General features: G+C 37.0%; 2 long non-coding RNA genes across 2 annotated transcripts; one reads left to right on the forward strand and one right to left on the reverse strand.

Annotated features, from left to right (window-relative positions):
* Positions 1–12,761: 12,761 nt before the first annotated feature.
* On the forward strand, positions 12,762–13,520 carry LOC111472928. Its single transcript, XR_002715512.1, has 2 exons — positions 12,762–12,813; positions 12,891–13,520. It is a non-coding gene; the product is annotated as an uncharacterized LOC111472928 (long non-coding RNA).
* LOC111472929 lies at positions 12,959–16,928 on the reverse strand. Its single transcript, XR_002715513.1, has 3 exons — positions 16,918–16,928; positions 14,090–14,091; positions 12,959–13,096 (listed from the first exon to the last, which is right to left on the reverse strand). It is a non-coding gene; the product is annotated as an uncharacterized LOC111472929 (long non-coding RNA).
* Positions 16,929–18,596: the final 1,668 nt, after the last annotated feature.

Raw genomic sequence — 18,596 nt, forward strand, 5'->3', positions numbered from 1 at the left:
TTAGTATAGGTTAGTATAGGTTGAAATATATTTGCATAATAAATCATAGGGTAGAATAAAACATTCATTTTAGATTTGTTGTTTTTCCTTTATTTTAAATAATGTTCTATTCTTTTCCTTGTAAACGTTTTCTCCTTCACGAGGTAATTAAAAGGCGAGAGTGAGTCGCATTTATGAATAGGGCGCATTTAATGTATATTCCGCATTTCAAGGTATAGTAATGACCTTAGATTAAATAGGTAAAATTTAGGGTCGTTACAACAGTCATAGTCCCAGAGTCTCTGATCCGTTGCAATGTTGTCTGTTGCATTTCTGTCTGTTGCATTGTTGTCTATTGCATTGTTCCCTGTTGTATTGCATGTTGCATTGTAGTCTGGTTAGTGACCGGTGTCTGCATCATCTGAGTCATCTGAGCTTGATTTTCCATAGAGGTTAACATAAATGCCTGTAGTATATTCATAGTGAGATTAGTTGTTGATTGGCTAGGTGGAACCTCTACATTATTGGTGGGCACCGATGGAACCTCCTCAGGAGAAGGAGCAGTAGAGTCTACGTCAGGTAAGTCTTGAGTCGTTGTTCTCCTTTGACTCATTCCTAATCTTGGTGCCCGTGGCATAGAACTCTACCATTGAGGAATTTCATCAACCTCCTCTTGAGGTTCAGGGACAAGTTATTCCGCCTTAGGTGACGAAACATCAGTGTCTTGAGTGACTCTTCTTCTTCCCCTTCTAGGCCTAGGCCTGAGATAGGGTCCACATCTCTTTGGTGCCATTTAGCTACCACAAAAGAAAAATTGCGGTTACAATTCATTCAAAGCTAACCTCTAGAAAATGTGCAATTATAACACAAGAAACAGTCATGATAAATTCTTTACTGAACAACTTAACTCTTGACTTCGCAATTCAAATTCTTGAGACTGTCTAGTCGCGAGCGGCATGTGATTGATGGGCGTGTCACAGACGATACGACTCTCTAACCTAAGTGTCTACAAGACCTATGTCTTGGTTCTCTAATACCAAATTTGTCACAACCTAAAAAAATTAACCTCATGTCGTGACTTATTAAGGCTATGGCGTGTAGTGTGTATGCAAGAAATTCAAAAGAAAACATTATTTCAAAAAACAATCATTTATTTCATAAGAAAAGCGTTTCAATACAAAGAGGACATAGGTGATTAGTATTAGACAAGGAAAGAAAACATGAAGGACAAAGTGTACTAATAAGTAAGACCGGACTTACGCCCCGGGACAACCTTCCTCTGTGACAATCCACATCTTTCAACGCGGCCTCTCTTGACCCAACGCTTCACGTAGCTGAAAAAAAAAAGATATAACAAGAATGAGTATAAAATTATACTCAGTAAGTCACCTACTTGTAGGCTATTATAGCATCCTAATCTTACCAAACTCCCATGGACTCTACTTTAGCTCTAGGACATCTAGTTTTCGTCTTAGCTCCTTAGGGATTCTTTGCTTCTTTGTATTTTCATTTAAAAATCCTTAAGAGTTCCCTTATGTCGACCTGTGTAATGACTAGTGCCCTACGAGTAGCTACCTCGGCATGTCTCTGAGACTATCTGGTATCTTACCTACGAAGTGAGCTGCAGCCCCCTAGGCCCATGACAGTCCCCCTTAACCCATCCAGCTAAATGGTCTATACAATGTGGGCACACGTTTCCATGCTAAAACAACTAAGAGCAGTCAGATTCTGATCAGGAACCCCTTGGTCTCCCACAAAGCTATGACACCAATCACACACATGTAGCCTAAGGGCACTCTAGAGATGGTTCGTATGTCGTGGTGGTCTGTTACGCTATGGGAAAGGTTAGGTCTAAACCTTAGTGACTTGTCACTCTAACCACAAATTCCTAGACCATATCTATGCGTCATGGAAATTAACTGAATGTGCAAACAACTATCATCCAGCATCATCATACAAAATTTATGCAAAATAAACATACATGTTCAACGGGGCAATAACATCCATCAAGCTCCCAGAGCGTAGAGTTCACATATAAAGCGGAAGCTTAAAACATAATAGCAACACTCAGATAATTCTTAAAATACTTCACATAATACATCCTTACTTTTAACAATCAAATTACCAACATTCAATCACGGAAGGCTGCCACCTAAGGTAATTAAACTAGCATGCATGCATAACCAAGCGACTCTTACAAGTATTTCTTACTAAATTTTCGTGTGGTGACTTACCTGGATGATGTATGCCCTTAAGTTAGCGTTTCCACACAATTAGCGTGTCCAAGAGTACTGATTTTTCCCCAATTAGATCCTATTTCGTATAAAATAGAGTTATGATTGGATTCGGGAGGAAAATAGGAAAAACAGGAGTCAAACGGGATGAAAACGGGCTTACACGCGCTGGGACAAGTTCACTCATAGGTTCAACGCGCGTCTGTCACGTGCATACGCTTTTGCTACAGTCGCGGGTCTCGGTTCGATTTGGGTGCAATTGTTTGGGTGGACCGCGGGTCTCTGCGATCCGTTTCGTCGAGCAGGTTACTGGGTCGACTGAGGACGCGGGTCGAGTTGACGTTGCCGCGAACATGTGTCGCTGGAAAGCTGGGACCGCGTCGCTCTAGGGGGCGTTCGACGCATGTCCGGTGATTATCGTTGCATAGGAGACCTCTCGCCGCTTGACACGTGGCACGTTGTCGCTTTCTCTCTCCTCCTAACAGAAAATTGGATTCCATAGTTTTCCAACGTTCTTCTCATTTTTTTATCACCCGATTTCTAGTCCAAACCGAAATGTTTTCTTCATCAAAGTTTTAGATCGTAGTACAAGCTATGTGCTAGTATTATTTTTTTATTTTTTTTTATTTTTTTTATTTTTTTTTATTTTTTTACTTAACCATACAATGAGTTATGAGTGTTGGAAGGAGGTCCAATAACATCCTTACCGTTCTTGGAAAGATTCTTAGATCTCAACGTTTCGTCCGATTTTCCTTACGAAATCGGTGGTGGATCTTCCCTAGATGAAGATAGAAAACTTAACATTTTATTCTCAAACGAAGATCTCATATACGGAGAGAAACATTCAAGATCTTTCCTTACGGGTTTTCTCTCGGATCTTGATGGAAGATGGAACCTCAACAACACAAGTCCTTCTCTTGAAGAAGAAGCTCCAGAGTGTAAGTCTTGGTAGAGGATGCACTTTGACAAGTTTTCTATCAACTTTCTTTCTCACACTTTTCTCTTTTGTAGGTACTCCATGGAGAATCCTCAAGACCCCTGTAATGGGCTGCGGGGCAAAATGCTCATTTTTCCACTTTGATTTTGACCGATCTTTTTTTTTTTTTTTAGTGTTATAGAGAATGTCATAGCTAAGAGAGTAGGTTCTAACCTACACAAAATACAAGAAGACAACATGTGAGTGTCGCCCATCAAACCACTTGAAAGTCGTAATAAACAAATATCATGATGCGACAGATGTAATAAATTATTTTGATTGGGTGACTATAAATTCAATTCATGCTTTAATAGTAAATAGATTAGCAAAAAATAATGATATTAGTCGAGATTATCCCCGTGTTGAAATTTAACCCATTTTTGTCTAAATAACATAGACAAGTAACATAAGATTAAAAGCTAATGAATTGTTTAAATTTAAAAACTATAAAAAAAAAAAAAAAAAAAGTTAATTTTACTTTTATTCTTGCAAGTATTGTATGTTTTCACATACCTAATCGAATCTTAATATTATAATTTCTTAAAATTAATACACCATGTCAAATTTTCAAGATTGAAAAAAAATACACATATATCGATTAATTTTAATATCATAATCGAACCTTCCAATTCAGAATATATCGATTCCTTATATTCATTTAGGCAGCCATATGTAGCAAATATCATACAATGTGGGTCTCGGAAGATTGATACATTGATGGTATTAAATAGGGTAGCAAAGATCAATGACATTAGAAGAGACAATGCAAGTGTTGAAAATGAATTCATTTTGTAAATATGAGAATAGTTGTGCTTGGTCTGTTTCACTTCTATACTTACAAAATTATTTTTAATTTTCAACCGTTCTCCATCTATTATATTGGGATGGGTGACCAAATATTGTCTGCTTACTTATCGAATTGTTTTATTTATTGTTATTAGTATTTTATTTATTCACAAAAACAACTCATATCGTTAACCATCCATCTTACATATAATTGAGTGTAATGTTACGAACTTTTAACTTTAAAGCTAATGAAGAAGGGTGGGTTTCAATATTTTATATTCTTATCATAAACGAGGGCAATTATGGACCCATTTGATGACGCATTCTCATTTATTGTTTACAAAGACGAAACCTCAAACATTTTCCTATCCTAGTTTAGAGTGAAACAATAAAGGGAGAAGCTCATTCACGTGCCCCTTTAGAGAATGAAAGAATCAAAATAAGATATTCATTTCCTTTACAATTCTAAATCATCAGAAAGAGAGAGAAAGACGGACGAAAGCAAGACAAGACAAGATTAATGAGACTGAACCTCTATTTCCTTCCCCTATTTACCTGATTATGAATTCAATCCCGTAAACGAATCAAATGAAAGAGAAACCTCCTTATTAATTCTCCTTCCCCTTATTTCACGAGGTAAACAAAGACTCAACCTCAAACTCAAACCTTTTCATGATTGAACGAGGTAAACGAAGAAGAGAAAGAAAGATAAGCGACTGAACCATTCCAAAATGAGGGAAAGGAGAATGAATTGATTGAAGAACCTTCTCAGGGCCTAGTTCAACTGGACTTTTATCTTGTCATCATATCTCATCACTGTCTCGTAAGATCATATTTATCCATTAGAATTTTGTACATGATCCTAAGATAAATTGGTTAACTCTTTACTAGTCCCTAAGTCGTACATCTACACATCATGAATATGTGAGGTCTACTATTTTTTTATAATATTTTTCATGCAACACCAAACATAGTTAGTTGATTTCGAGTATCATAAACAAAACCTTAGACCAAACGACCTTTAAGAAATTTAGATAAGCTAAATAAGATTCATTTGAGATGATTCTTATTTTTTATTAAAAAACCGAACCATTTGATAACTATTTGAACAGGATTCTCGTTTATTGTTCTTTCGAATTTAAATTTAATCAGAAATCTTAGAAACAACAATATCAAGTTTCTTGCTTCTCAGTTTTCTTTTTAAATATTAAAGGTTTAAATTGTTATTTTTTCATGTATGATAGATTGTAAAATGGCTAAATATGGTATGTTCCTATTTCTCTCCTCTAATATGTCATTTCTTAATAAAAATATTTATATTATTACCTTATCATTTATGACACATTGTAAGGTGTCTTTTATATCATATCTTTGTATTATCTTTTCCTTAATTAAAACGAACATTTTCTATTAATTTCTCTCAAAATTTGAAAAAATAAATAAATGAAAAACCTTTTTTACTTGTCTTTGCGATTTCATTAGACCTTAGGTAAGGTTCTTCTTCGCAACATAATTTTTCCAGAAACTCAGCTTTGTTCACTGATACATGTATCCATTATGAGTATATGTTCACTTGATAACAATATTAACCGACTTGCCTATACTCTCAGCCAAATACTAAGGCTCGACTTTACCTTTACTCTAGGCCCAAATCTTTCGAATGTCATATTGCATCTCATATAGTTGTTTTTATTGTCAATCACGATCAAAATAAGTTAACAATTCTTAATATCATAACTTATGTCGCAGCGTTTATAATTCATTTATACTAATCATATCAAGCTTCAAAAAAGAAATGTTCTTGGAAATTTAAATGTTATATAAGGGATATGTAGTATAAAGAATGCTTATTGGACATTTAAATTTATCTAAATATACTTTTAATCCCTCCAAAACTTTCAACTTTATATCTACTTGGCCCATAAACTTTGGAGAATGTCTAATAGTCTCTAAATTTAAATTGTTTTAATTTAACACTTGAGGAGGAAGAAATTTAACTATGGAACTTTGTGAACTTAATTCATACCATATTTAATAAATTACGCTTAATGTAGTTCATACCTTATCTACGAATGGTTATGTATCTAAATAATATTTTGACCCAAAATATGACAGCTCGTTTGTTTAGTATGGATCAAAATAAATTGAGTTCATTTGACATCCACCAGATTTGAAGTTAGAGCTTGAAAGTCGAGTTCTTCGACTGAATTTCAACAACCAACTCATCCATAAACACTTATGGAAGGATAACAACTTTCGATTTTGATAAGGATGGTCGTAAGGAAGAAGAAACCCTAAAAATAATTCTATGACTATTTTTGTTGCAATTTGATAAACTTTTTTCCAAAACGATATCTAATTGTATACAAGTACTATATGTTCGACATCTTAGAATACTCTAAACAATTGCTTGATAATGGTGTACATTTGCAATTACAAGCTGACCTCCTTCCCAAGAAGTTTGCAATTTAAAGCCATTAGACGTCACGTCATTTTTGTATGTATACTAGTTTATTACCTTTTTGCTTGTAAGTTCCATCAAGCCTTTGTAACATAGCTGCTATTACATTAATATGGAATAAAAATGAGTTCAAGAACATGTAGTATAGAGCGATTTGAACCTCTGATGTCGTCCAGAGTATAATCTCATGACCATTTAAATTATGATCAGGTTGAAATTAATTTATTTTGTTGATCTTATACTAGAAAGGAATTTGCACAAGTTGTATAATTTAATATAGCATAGCTGAATTATTACAAAGTATGCACTTTTGATTAAAAAATCAATTTTCCAACCAGATATTGTCTTTTTTGGGCTTTCCCTTCCCGACTTCAACTCAAGGTTTTAAAACGCATGTACTAGGGGTTTTCACACCCTTATAAAAATGTTTTACTTACCTCTCCATTGGATGTGAGATCTCTCAGAGAGAATTTCACATCTAAGAGAGTAGGCTGTGACCTATACACGATAGACAAGAAAGCAACATGCGAGTTGGGTCCATTGGACTACTTGAGAGCCGTAAATTTTGATTGGGTGGCTATAAATTTAATTTATCAGCAAATAAAAATAAAAATAAAAATATTCTTCTAGATTGCCGAAGATTGAAGGGTTTGGTCCAAACAAGAGACAAGTAAGGTAGAGATTACAAGCTAATGAATTTTTAAATTTAAAAACGGGTTAAAAAGAGAAAGTTAATTTCCTTTTATATTCTTACCATATTTGAGTTTGGTTTATGGGAGATTTTCCATAAATGAGGAAAATTATATCTATTATGTGTTTTCTCTTTTTGAAAATCATCGTAGTGTCCATATTTTTTTTTTGAAGAATTATGCATTCAGGTGGATGCTCATTTCTTAAACAAGAACAATTCTCAACGTTGGAGATTGTAAGAAAAGAACACATGAAGGAAGCGAACAAGAGAGGCTTTAGTCCAGCCAATCTTTACCACATTATAGAGACATCTTCAAATAATTTCGATCAAATTACAAGAAATTAATAAATAAGTAGGGTATAAGTTCAAATACCTTTAACAAATCTTAATATTATAATTCATTAAAAATAATACACCATATCAAATTTTAAAGAAAGAAAAAAACACATACAAAAACAACGATGGCCCTAGACTTGCAGGGTACACACTCTATAGCTTAAGACTCATCTTATTCGGACCCTGCTGCTGAAGACTTGTCCGACGTAGAGCCTATTGCTCAAGACTTGTCTAATGCGGACCCTACAAACCCTCACACTGAGGAGACCCGCCTGTGCCCATCACGAATACAAAAATAACGTGCAAACTTTCATGATCACCTCCATGGAGAATCAGAACGTAATGAGCCAAAACCAGAACATGATGACTCAAATGATGCAGGCGATGATGGCTAATCAGACAACAATGCAAGCGCCAAAATACTATGACTGTGGAGTCACGTTACCTGAAGGATTTACAGAGGCACAAACCGCCTAACTTTGACGAGGAAAAGGTGGACCCTGTTGCAGTAGAGACGTAGCTGGAGGCTATTGAAATAGCTTTCTATTTCATGAAGTGTCCATGGAGTACCAAGTCCATTGTGGAACGTACATGTCGAAAGGGGAAGTGAACTTCTGGTGGAAAGACGCTAAGAGGATGATTGCACCGAACGATGAGCCAATCACCTGGTGCCAGTTCAAAGATGCATACCTCTGCAACAAATGGTTACAAGCCAGTGGAGGAGTATGATCTGAAATTCAACAGGTTTACAAGGTAAGCCCGTGGAGGAGTATGATCTGGAATTCTACAGGTTTGCAAGGTTTTCTCCGTTGTTTGTTAGCACTGATGAGCTGAAGGTCGAGTGGTTCATTGCAGCTCTTAGGGAGGATATAAGGGCACATGTGGCAGCCCAAGAAGCCTCAGACTATGCAGAAGCCATCAGAGTAGCGACCCTCATCGATGCGGGCAACACCATCCCAGACACCCCGCACTACAGTCCAAGGGAAAAAAACAAACGAGAACCTCCCCAGGACTGGTAGGCAGCCCCGAGGTCGTACTAATAGGCAGGGAAGAACCCTGGTACAGAATAGAGCCCTTTGTTCCAATTGTCAGGTGTCCTCACAGGGGGGAATGCAGAGCCAATACGGATGCGTGTTTCAAGTGTGGCCAAGCAGGCCACTTTGCAGCAGATTGCTCTCAAAGGAACGATCAGCCCAATAACCGACTTGCAGCATTGAAATAGAGAGGCTGAGGTGCCCAACCTTAGCAGGGGCGAGCTGTAGCCCATGCAACTACAGTCAAGCGAGCTGACGAGCCTGACACAGTTATTATAGGTATGCTACCCGTCTTTGGTCATTTGGCCTTAGTATTATTTGATTCTGGTTCTACCAATTCTTTTGTATACGAGGAATTCATAGAGCTAGCACACTTAGAAAAGGAACCCTTAGAGATCACCTTGTCAGTGTCTAATCCTGGTCATGAGCTATTGATGGCGACTCATTGGGTTAAGGGTGGTAGTGTAATAGTGTCGGGACGTGTCATAGAAGCCGCGTTGATTGTGTTAAGCATGCAAGACTTCGATATTATCTTGGGTATGGATTGGCTAGGCGAGAATCGCGCTATAATATGTGAGACTCGAGTAGTGACCATCAGACTTTCGTCAGGGGATAACTTTACATACAAGGGAACCACCTCCTAGAGAACCCCAAGCGTCATTACAACATTGAAGGCTAGCAGACAGTCTCGTCAGGGAATTCGTCGATGTTTTTCCAGAGGATTTTCCAGGTTTGCCCCCTGCTAGGGAAGTGGATTTTGGGATCGATCTAGAACCGAGAACCATGCCGATCTCCAGGGCACCCTATAGGATGGCACCTGCAAAACTCAGGGAATTGAAAGAACAACTACAAGAGCTCTTAGACAAAGGATTCATTCGACCTAGCGTATCACTCTGGGGAGCCCCTGTTCTGTTTGTCAAAAAGAAGGGCGGATCCATGCGTCTATGTATTGATTACAGAAAGTTTAATAAGGTCACCATAAAGAACAAGTACCCCCTCCCGAGGATTGATGACCTGTTTGATCAACTACAGGGAGCAACGATCTTCTCCAAGATTGATTTGAGGTCCGGATATCATCAGCTGAGGATCAGAGAAGAGGATATACCTAAGACAGCCTTCAGGAGTCGCTATGGGCATTACAAGTTACTTGTTATGTCCTTCGGCCTTACCAATGCACCAACGGTCTTCATGGAGCTAAGGAACAGAGTGTTTAAGGAATTCTTAGACACTTTTGTCATAGTTTTTCGTGATGACATTCTGGTATACTCTAAGTCAAAGGTAGAGCATGAGAAGCACTTGAGGAAGGTTCTGGCAATGCTAAGAGCCCAACAACTGTACGCGAAGTTTTCCAAGTGCGAGTTTTGGCTAGCTGATGTGGCGTTCCTGGGTCATGTTGTGTCAAGTAAAGGGATTACAGTGGACCCAACTAAGATTGAAGTAGTGATGAAGTAGCCAAGGCCAACCACAGTCACTGAAGTATGAAGTTTTCTGGGGCTAGCTGGATACTACAGAAGGTTCGTCCAGGATTTCTCCAAGCTGTCTTCAGCGCTAACTCAGTTAACCAAGAAGGGCAAATCATTTGCTTGAACTTCAGCTTGTGAATAGAGTTTCCAAGAACTTAAGGAGAGGTTGGTGACAGCGTCAGTCCTCACAGTCCCAGACAGGTCAGGCAACCTCGTGGTGTATGGTGACGCGCTAGAGAAAGGCTTAGGGTGTGTGCTCATGTAGAAGGGTGAGGTGATAGCGTATGCCTCTAGACAGTTGAAGGAATATGAACGAAACTATCTCATGCATGACCTCGAGTTAACAGCGGTAGTGTTTGCTTTGAAAACGTGGCGACATTACCTATATGGGGAAAAGGTTCAAGTCTTCACTAATCACAAGAGCCTCAAATACTTGTTCCCGCAGAGGGAGCTCAATATGAGACAGAGGCGATGGTTGGAACTAGTAAAGGATTTTGACATAGAAATCCTGTACCATCCAGGCAAAGCCAATGTCATAGATGATGCATTGAGCAGGAAGGCCATTCATACTTCTGTGATGATCACTAATGAAGAGAAATTACAAGATGAGATGAAGAGAGCTGGGATAGATGTGGTGGTTAAAGGTGGTACCGCTCAGGTAGCACAGATGACCGTACAACCCACCCTAAAAAAACGAGTCATAAATGCCCAGAGGTTTGATGAACACCTCAACAAAGTGTGGAGTCAGACTGAAGCAAAGAGACCAATTGGGTATTCTATCTCCTCAAACGGTGGCCTGCGGTGGCAAGACCGCCTGTGCGTTACCCGTGACAAGAGCATCCTGAAAGATATCATGACTGAAGCCCATGATAAATCTTATACGTTCCACTGTGGAAAGTGCGAAGATGTATCAGAATCTAAAAGGATGTTACTGGTGGCCAAGAATGAAGAAGGACGTAGCAGATTTCGTAAGTCGATGTCAAATCTGCCAACAGGTAAAGCCCCGAGACAACGTCTAGTAGGATGGGTGCCCTTGAATGTTCCTCAATAGAAATGGGAAGCAGTTTGTATGGACTTCATGATAAGCGCCAACAATGCTGGATTTTGCAAGGTTCTAGAATCCTTGCAAAAGTTCACAAAGAAAGCTAACTTAACGAATTGATTCCAACCAAGAGTTGGTAGTTCAACTACCAAAGGCAAGTCTTCTAATTACTTTCCAATGTCAGCCACTCCATTATCTTCTTGATTTGATATGTTAATGCTATAAACATTTTTGGGCTCAAAAGTCTTTGTTTCAACTTGTACACTAGCTAGCTTTTGAAGATGCAATGCATAGGCCTCTTGAATCTTCTTAATCTTGCTTCTTGTAATCGGTCCTACGAGTACATACAAAGGGTCAGCAGTTGAATTCATATCATCCTGAAAGATATCATGACTGAAGCCCATGATACATCTTATACATTCCACCCTGGAAGTGCGAAGATGTATCAGGATCTAAAAGGATGTTACTGGTGGTCAAGAATGAAGTTGGTCGTAGCAGATTTCGTAAGTTGATGTCTAACCTGACAGCAGGTAAAGGCCCCGAAACAAGGTCTAGTAGGATTGCTAAGCCCTTGAATGTTCCTCAATTGAAATGGGAAGCAGTTTGTATGGACTTCATCTCAAGTTTGCCCAAGACTACGCAGGATACAACGTAATCTAGGTGGTTGTGGAACGACTAACCAAGATAGGTCACTTCATTCCAGGAAAGTCTACATATCGAGTGGATCGGTGGGCTCAGTTATATATCAAGGAGATAATACGCTTGCACGAGGTGCCAGTGTCCCTAGTCTTAGATCGGGACACCAGGTTCACCTATTAGTTTTGGAAAAGTCTCCAGAAAGCACTAGGAACCCAATTGAGATTCAGTATAGCATTCCACCCTCAAACGGATGGACAAACCGAAAGACTGAATCAGATCCTAGAAGATATGTTGCAAGTCTGTGTCATAGATTTCTCGAGGTGCTAGGACGACCACCTGTCTTTGATGGAGTTGTATAGGCGTAGGTGTCGAACACTAGTGTTCTGGAAGGAGGTAGGCATGCAGCAACTACTAGGACCAGAGTTAGTTCAGGTCACCAATGCAGCAGTCTAGAAATCAAATAAAAAATATTCACCGCGTAGACCCGTCAGAAGAGCTATGTAGATTTGCATAGAAGGGACCTCGAATTTGAGGTGGGTGACCATGTCTTCCTGAAGGTATGAGAGGAGTGTTGAGGTTTGGGAAGAGGGAAAAATTGTTCATAGGCCCCTTCGAAATTCTAGAGCGAGTGGGGCTGTGGCCTGCACGATAGCCCTACCGCCGAACCTTGCCATCGTACACAACGTGTTCAACATGTCCATGTTGCGAAAGTACACTCCAAACCCTACCCATGTGATTGAGCACGACACATTTCCCCTTCGGGAAGATCTATCTTACGAGAAAAAGCCTAGCAGAATTCTGGCTCGAGACACCATGCGATTGCGTAACAAAGTCATCCCCTTGCTGAAGGTCTCATGGGGTAACCGCCGTGAAGAGGAGGCAACCTGGGAATGAGAAGAAGACGTGAAGAAGGCCCATCCCGAACTCTTTCAATGGATTCCAACTTTCGGGGATGAAAGTCCCTTAAGGTGGGGAGAGCTTGTAACACCTAAATAAATAAATAAATAAATAAAAATCGACCCAAGCCCACCAAGAGGCAAATGTGTCATTTTGCCCCTCCATCTACAATAGGGTCCAAGTGGAACCCTAGAGGCCACCAAAAAGAAAGGGAAGACTAGAGGAGGGTTTGGGAGAATCGAGGAGCCGCCGCCGAGACTTCGTCGAGAACCGAGGTGAGTTCTTGAACGTTTTCTAGATCCGAGACTAAGCTTTACAAATCAAGACCTAATGTTTGAATACGTTCATCTAGGGAAGTTGACTTCGTGAAGAAACTTGGCAGAAATTCGAGAATCGTCAGAGACAGTAAGCAAAATTCTGTGGCTCAAATCTCATTTTATGTTGAGGCTAAAATCACGAAAAAAAATACCAAGATGTAGCCCTCAACACGATCTAGAACTTTGTCGAAGGAACCATATCAATCCGAGCTCAAGATCAAAAGATATGAAAATTGGAAAACTGCAGATCGAAAAAGGACAACGGATTGCAGGAGAGAGAGAAGAAAAAAAAGGAGAGGCGGCGCAGCGGAGCGCGACTCGGCAGGCTGTGACACATATTGAGCGTCGGCTGGAGCGACGTAGCTCCAGCAGAACGACGACCAGTGTCACCAGTAGAAACCAGGCTGAACCGCAGCGAACTGAACCGCTGACCGAACCAACCCAACCCACGACTACGTGAAGCAATCCGCGTGTAGTCGTCGCGCGTGCAGTCTGCGACTGGCATCCTTTCCCGCACGTGGCTAGCATGTGATAGGCGCGTGAAGGCACGTGGGAGTCTCGTTTTTTGTCCGTTTACCTTCTGTTTGTCTCGATTCCTATTTCAATAATATTTTTATGTGAATAGGGACCAAATCAAGGATAATCAGTATTTTTGGACACCTTACGAGCACAGAGACGCTAGCGAAAGGGCACATATCAACCAGGTAGGTCACCATACAGAACTTAGGAAGAAGGAATCGCCTTGGTATGCATGCATGCTAGATTAGTTTCCTTAGTTGATTAGACTTTCCTATGTTATTAGTTTAAGTTGCGATGTACATGATCTATGACAATTTAAACATGTTTTATGCTTCCGCTTTGTGTGTAATTGTTTATGCATGCTGAGAGAAGGATGGAGAATTGTGAACTCTGCGTTCCGGGTGTTGATGGATGTTATCACCCCGTTGAACATAATTTTCTGTCTTTGCATAAATTGTATAATGTATGTGATTCATGATGCTTGCTTCCTTTTGGAAATGTTTAGGAGAGGATGTAATGTTTAGGAAACTTTTTAGGAATAAGCCTAGGGATCCAAGATTAGAGTGGCTAGCCATTGAACCTAGATCGATCCCTCCCCTAGGAGTTTAGCAAATCACCACGGTAAACGTAGTTCCTTAGGGATGTACATAGGCTGCTAGTTGTCTGAACGGTGTCTATAGTTTCGTGGGAGGACCAAAGGTCTTGATCAACTTACTGCTCCTAGCCGTTTTGCATGGAAAATGTGTCCCCACGTAGTATAGCCTATTAGCTGCATGGGAATGGGTTGGGTCACGCCGCCCAGGGGGACTATTATGACCTTAGAAGGTATTCAACACACTCCTAGGCAAGATATCATGTGGTCTCAGTTAGCCATATAGAGGTAGTGCCTCGTAGAGAGACATCGGTCAGTCCAACTTAGCATAAGGAACCCCTAGGTACCAAACAAGAGGACGGAGAATAATAGAAGTCCCAAGGGAAAACCCCTAAGGGTTTAAGATTAGAACTAGATGTGCTAGAGCCAACGAGAAATCCGCGTTGACTGTTAAGCTTAGGATGCAATGAGAGCCTACAAGTAGGAGGCCTAACGGGTATAATTTTATACTCATTCTTGCTATCTCATTTTTTTTCTTCAAGTACATGAGGCGTTGGGTCGAGGTAGGGCGTGATCAGAGGGGCGAATTGTCACAGAAGAATGCATGTCCCGGGGCGTCAAACCAGTCTTTTCTTTTGCATTTAGATTTTTCACATTTTTGTTCTTTTGGAACTTTCATTTGTTTGAATCTTTGTATTGAAACTTTCGGTTATAGGAATAAATGATTTCCTTTACACCTTCTCAACTTGTTCTTTGCATACACATTATTTTTTGAGTCACAACTCATAGTAAAATATCGGGTTGTGACAATAGGTTTGGAACTCAAACATTATTGGTTATTGTTCTATACACTTTTGAATTAAAAATGTAAAAGTATGTTATGTATATACTATTTCAAATCCACATAAAAAAAAATAAAAAAAAAATTACTATGACATTTCATTCTCTTGATCCTTAATATCTTGCTCATTGCTTCTCTCGGTTCGATATATCATTCTCTTGTTTGATAATATTTTTTTGTAATATAGTCTTTTTTACTCGAATAAATATATGATTGAAATGTTGGGTTATATGCAGGAATGAGTGAACTTGTTTGTTTGATGAATTGTGACGATGTTCAAGTTTGTGATGAGTTCTGTAGAAGACCCGGGTAAAATGGAGGAATTTCTTCTTCTCCACTCATACTTTGTTGCTACAACAAGCCATGAAATAATTACACAATTTTCTTATCTTTCCCCTTTTGTCACGTATGCTTCATCAAGCCTAGCTGCTATCTCCTTCCTATGAAATAAAAATGAGTTCGAGAACGTGTAGTATAGAGCAATTTGAATCACTGATATCGCCGATAATGCAATTTCATGACCATTTAAATTATGATCATGTTGAAATTAATTGGTTTTTTTGATATTGTATTAGAAAGGTATTTACATTAGTATAACTTAATATAATGTAACTCAATTGATATAAAGTAGATATTATCTTCTTTAGGTTTTAAAACGGGAAGCTTAGTTCTCCGATCATTCATTTTTTATTAAAAGGTAAAGAAGATAATATCTACTGAAAAATAGAAGCTTAGTTCAATAGGACTAAAACTAGTTCAACTAAGTCGGCTAGGTCCAATTCAATGATACATAGAATGTATGAACATATATGATCACGTACATATATGGTTACTAGTGATAAGCATGTATATGTTTACTATTGCACCATATCACTAAATGTTGAATTGTATAGTGGGACCCATGTATGTTATATGCTCGTGTAGTCATGGATTACTTCTTCAATCTTTGGACACGTGCAGTTACTATATATATTCTTTGCTTTCCTTTCTTTTTTGCCAATTTCGGTTGCATGAGCATGCAGTAAATGATGAGTTGAATAATGGGCTCCGATCATTCATTTTATAGGCTCAAACATTTATTATATTGTATTTTTTTTCATTTATTTTCCACCAATATCAACTACATAAGCGTGCATTAGCTCATAGTTATGCCTATTGTTCTCGTCCAGTAGATCCATGTGCATGTGTGTAAATTGTGTGTAGAGAAGTACTATCGTTTTAATTATACTCGAGAATGAACTCGCCTACTGGATCCAAGGTCAATCATAGATCCCTTCAATCATGTGGAATGTTATACATGTTTGCATATTTTTACTCCAACAACAGCGTGACGTACTAAGTATTCTTATCTTCATTCTTTTCTTAATATTTTATTTACTTTCTTCAAAAATATTTTACCTTATATACATTTTAAATACCTTCTTCAACTTTTAAACCAACAAAAAAAAAAAAAAAAATTCTTTTAAGATCGAAAAGTCAAATCGTTACATGTTTGCTTAAGTAGGGAAGTATGATCCATAGAGTAGTTTCCTATTTGTGTATTAAAACAAAAATCTATAAACTTCCAACATAAAATGAGTGGACTCAAAGATTCAACAAAAGGAATATTCGATTAATTATTACAATATGATCCAATAAGGGAATTCTAGAGGTTAAAAACGTCATTTCGCCTTCTTTTTTTTTTTTTTCTTGCTACTAAAAAAATTTTTGAACCTTGTTTAGATTGATTTTAAGTCTATATATAAATTAGATCGGAAAAATCTTTTGGATCAACTTAAAATTTAGAGTTAATTCTTGAATGGACGAATTGTATTATATATGATGATTTGTGCCTTGTATCCCCCGTACATGTCATATATATGCATGATATGTTATGTTGCTATATTATGTCATTTTATACTATGTTATGTTATTGTAAGTTACGTCATGTTTAAAAGTTATACTACAATGTTATCATGTCATGTTGTATAGAAGGATTAAAAAATCTATAAACTATTATGCATAAACCTCCATAGACATTGCTCTGTACGAAAGAATGTATAAAAATTACGTATGCATAATTCAATAGACTTATTAGGTTATAGGAACCTCATGCATATTTGTGTGTCACGTGCATTAGAACACTTTCTCATTACAATAAATACTTTGAATACATTACTACTTATGATTTATGACATTTATGTTTGTCACGATGTTATACGAGCTCGTTTCTTTTGCGATGTTCGACAAGAGCACGTCAGTAAGTACTGGCCTGTTTATTCGAACATGAACATGAAGTTGTAAGTTAGAATAATATATAAATGGTTGAAAAATGGATAATTGTGAGGTGGGTTAAAAAAAAAGTAGAGTGCCTGGTTGTTTGAAGTTGTCTTTTTCACAAAATACACGAACACTAATCGGCGGCCAGCGGCTCACACAAACTTGTTCCCCCGCCGGATTTGCCTCTTTCTCACGTCTTCCCTTTCAATTATATTACTCTTTTTTGTTTCTTTTTGTTTGTCTCCATTTTTTGTTCTTCAATAATATCAGCAACACTTCCTATAATTATATATTTCAACTATTTTTTTAAAATCATGGTTTTAATTAATAAATATTCATCCATATTTTTTTAAAAAAAAATTGGCTTATTATTTATTTACGTTATATAATGAAAATGAACTCGTGACTATACAAAAATACTGATAAATATGTGCATTAACAAAGAATAAACTCATTGATATTGAGTAAGCTAAGATTAAGTGTTAAATAAAAAAACGACCCATATAATTAATTTATATAATAAATTTAAAATAAAAAATTTAAAAGTATATTGATTGAAGTTTTGTTTAAGGAAAGGGTAATTTATAATAATTTATAATAATTTGATATTAAAATTTAAAAAATAAAATAAAAAGAGGAGAAAAAATGAGGGACAGGAATGTGGCAGAGACAAGTTGGGACATAAATAGTGAAATTGAAGAGGACATATCAACAAAGCCTTGGATACTCCATTGATATGATTCCATGCTTATTTATTCATTCTTCATTTTCATCTAAATTAATTACTTTCAAATAATAAAATTAATTCTAATTTCTTATAAAAATAAATAAATATTAATAACTAAAAAAAAGTAAAAATTGATTAAAAAATTTGCTAAAATAAAAAGAAGAAAGGAATTATGAATATAATTAAAAGAAAGAAAAAAAAAAGAGAAGATTTGGGAGTAAGAATAATTAAAACTAACCTTAATAAAGGGCTATTTTTGATGTTAACCGAATAAGAACACGGATACAAATTAATTTTAATTTTAATCCATAAAGTTTTCAATATTGCATTTTAGAAAATATGGGATACAAATCCTTATTTTTATCTCTTTTTAGTAATATCTAAAATAAATAATTATGGGATTGATTGAATAAACCGTTTCATTAATTAATATTAAAAAAAATTAGAATATACTTAAATTAAATTAATAAAAATACACGTAAATTTGTTACTTTATATCTTAAGAGTATGATTGAAAAATTGAAAAGTAAATGCATGATGATTGGGCAAGTATGATATTTATTGTATTTACTTAGCTTACTTTTTGTTTTTGTCAGGTTATGCCACATCATCATCATCTTTTAACTTTTTATCTATCATTTGTGTAAAACATATGTCAGCATGGAAACAGTCAAAATTGACTGACCATAAATAATTTCTAGCTGACTTGGCACAAAGAGTGTTTTACTGTTTTTTTTTTTTTTTTTTTTTTTTTTTTTTTTTTTTTTTTTTTTTTTTTTTTTTTTTTTTTTTTTTTTTTTTTT

This window comes from Cucurbita maxima, unplaced genomic scaffold, assembly GCF_002738345.1.
Source record: "Cucurbita maxima cultivar Rimu unplaced genomic scaffold, Cmax_1.0 Cma_Scf00092, whole genome shotgun sequence".
In the NCBI taxonomy this organism is placed as follows: Eukaryota; Viridiplantae; Streptophyta; class Magnoliopsida; order Cucurbitales; family Cucurbitaceae; genus Cucurbita; species Cucurbita maxima.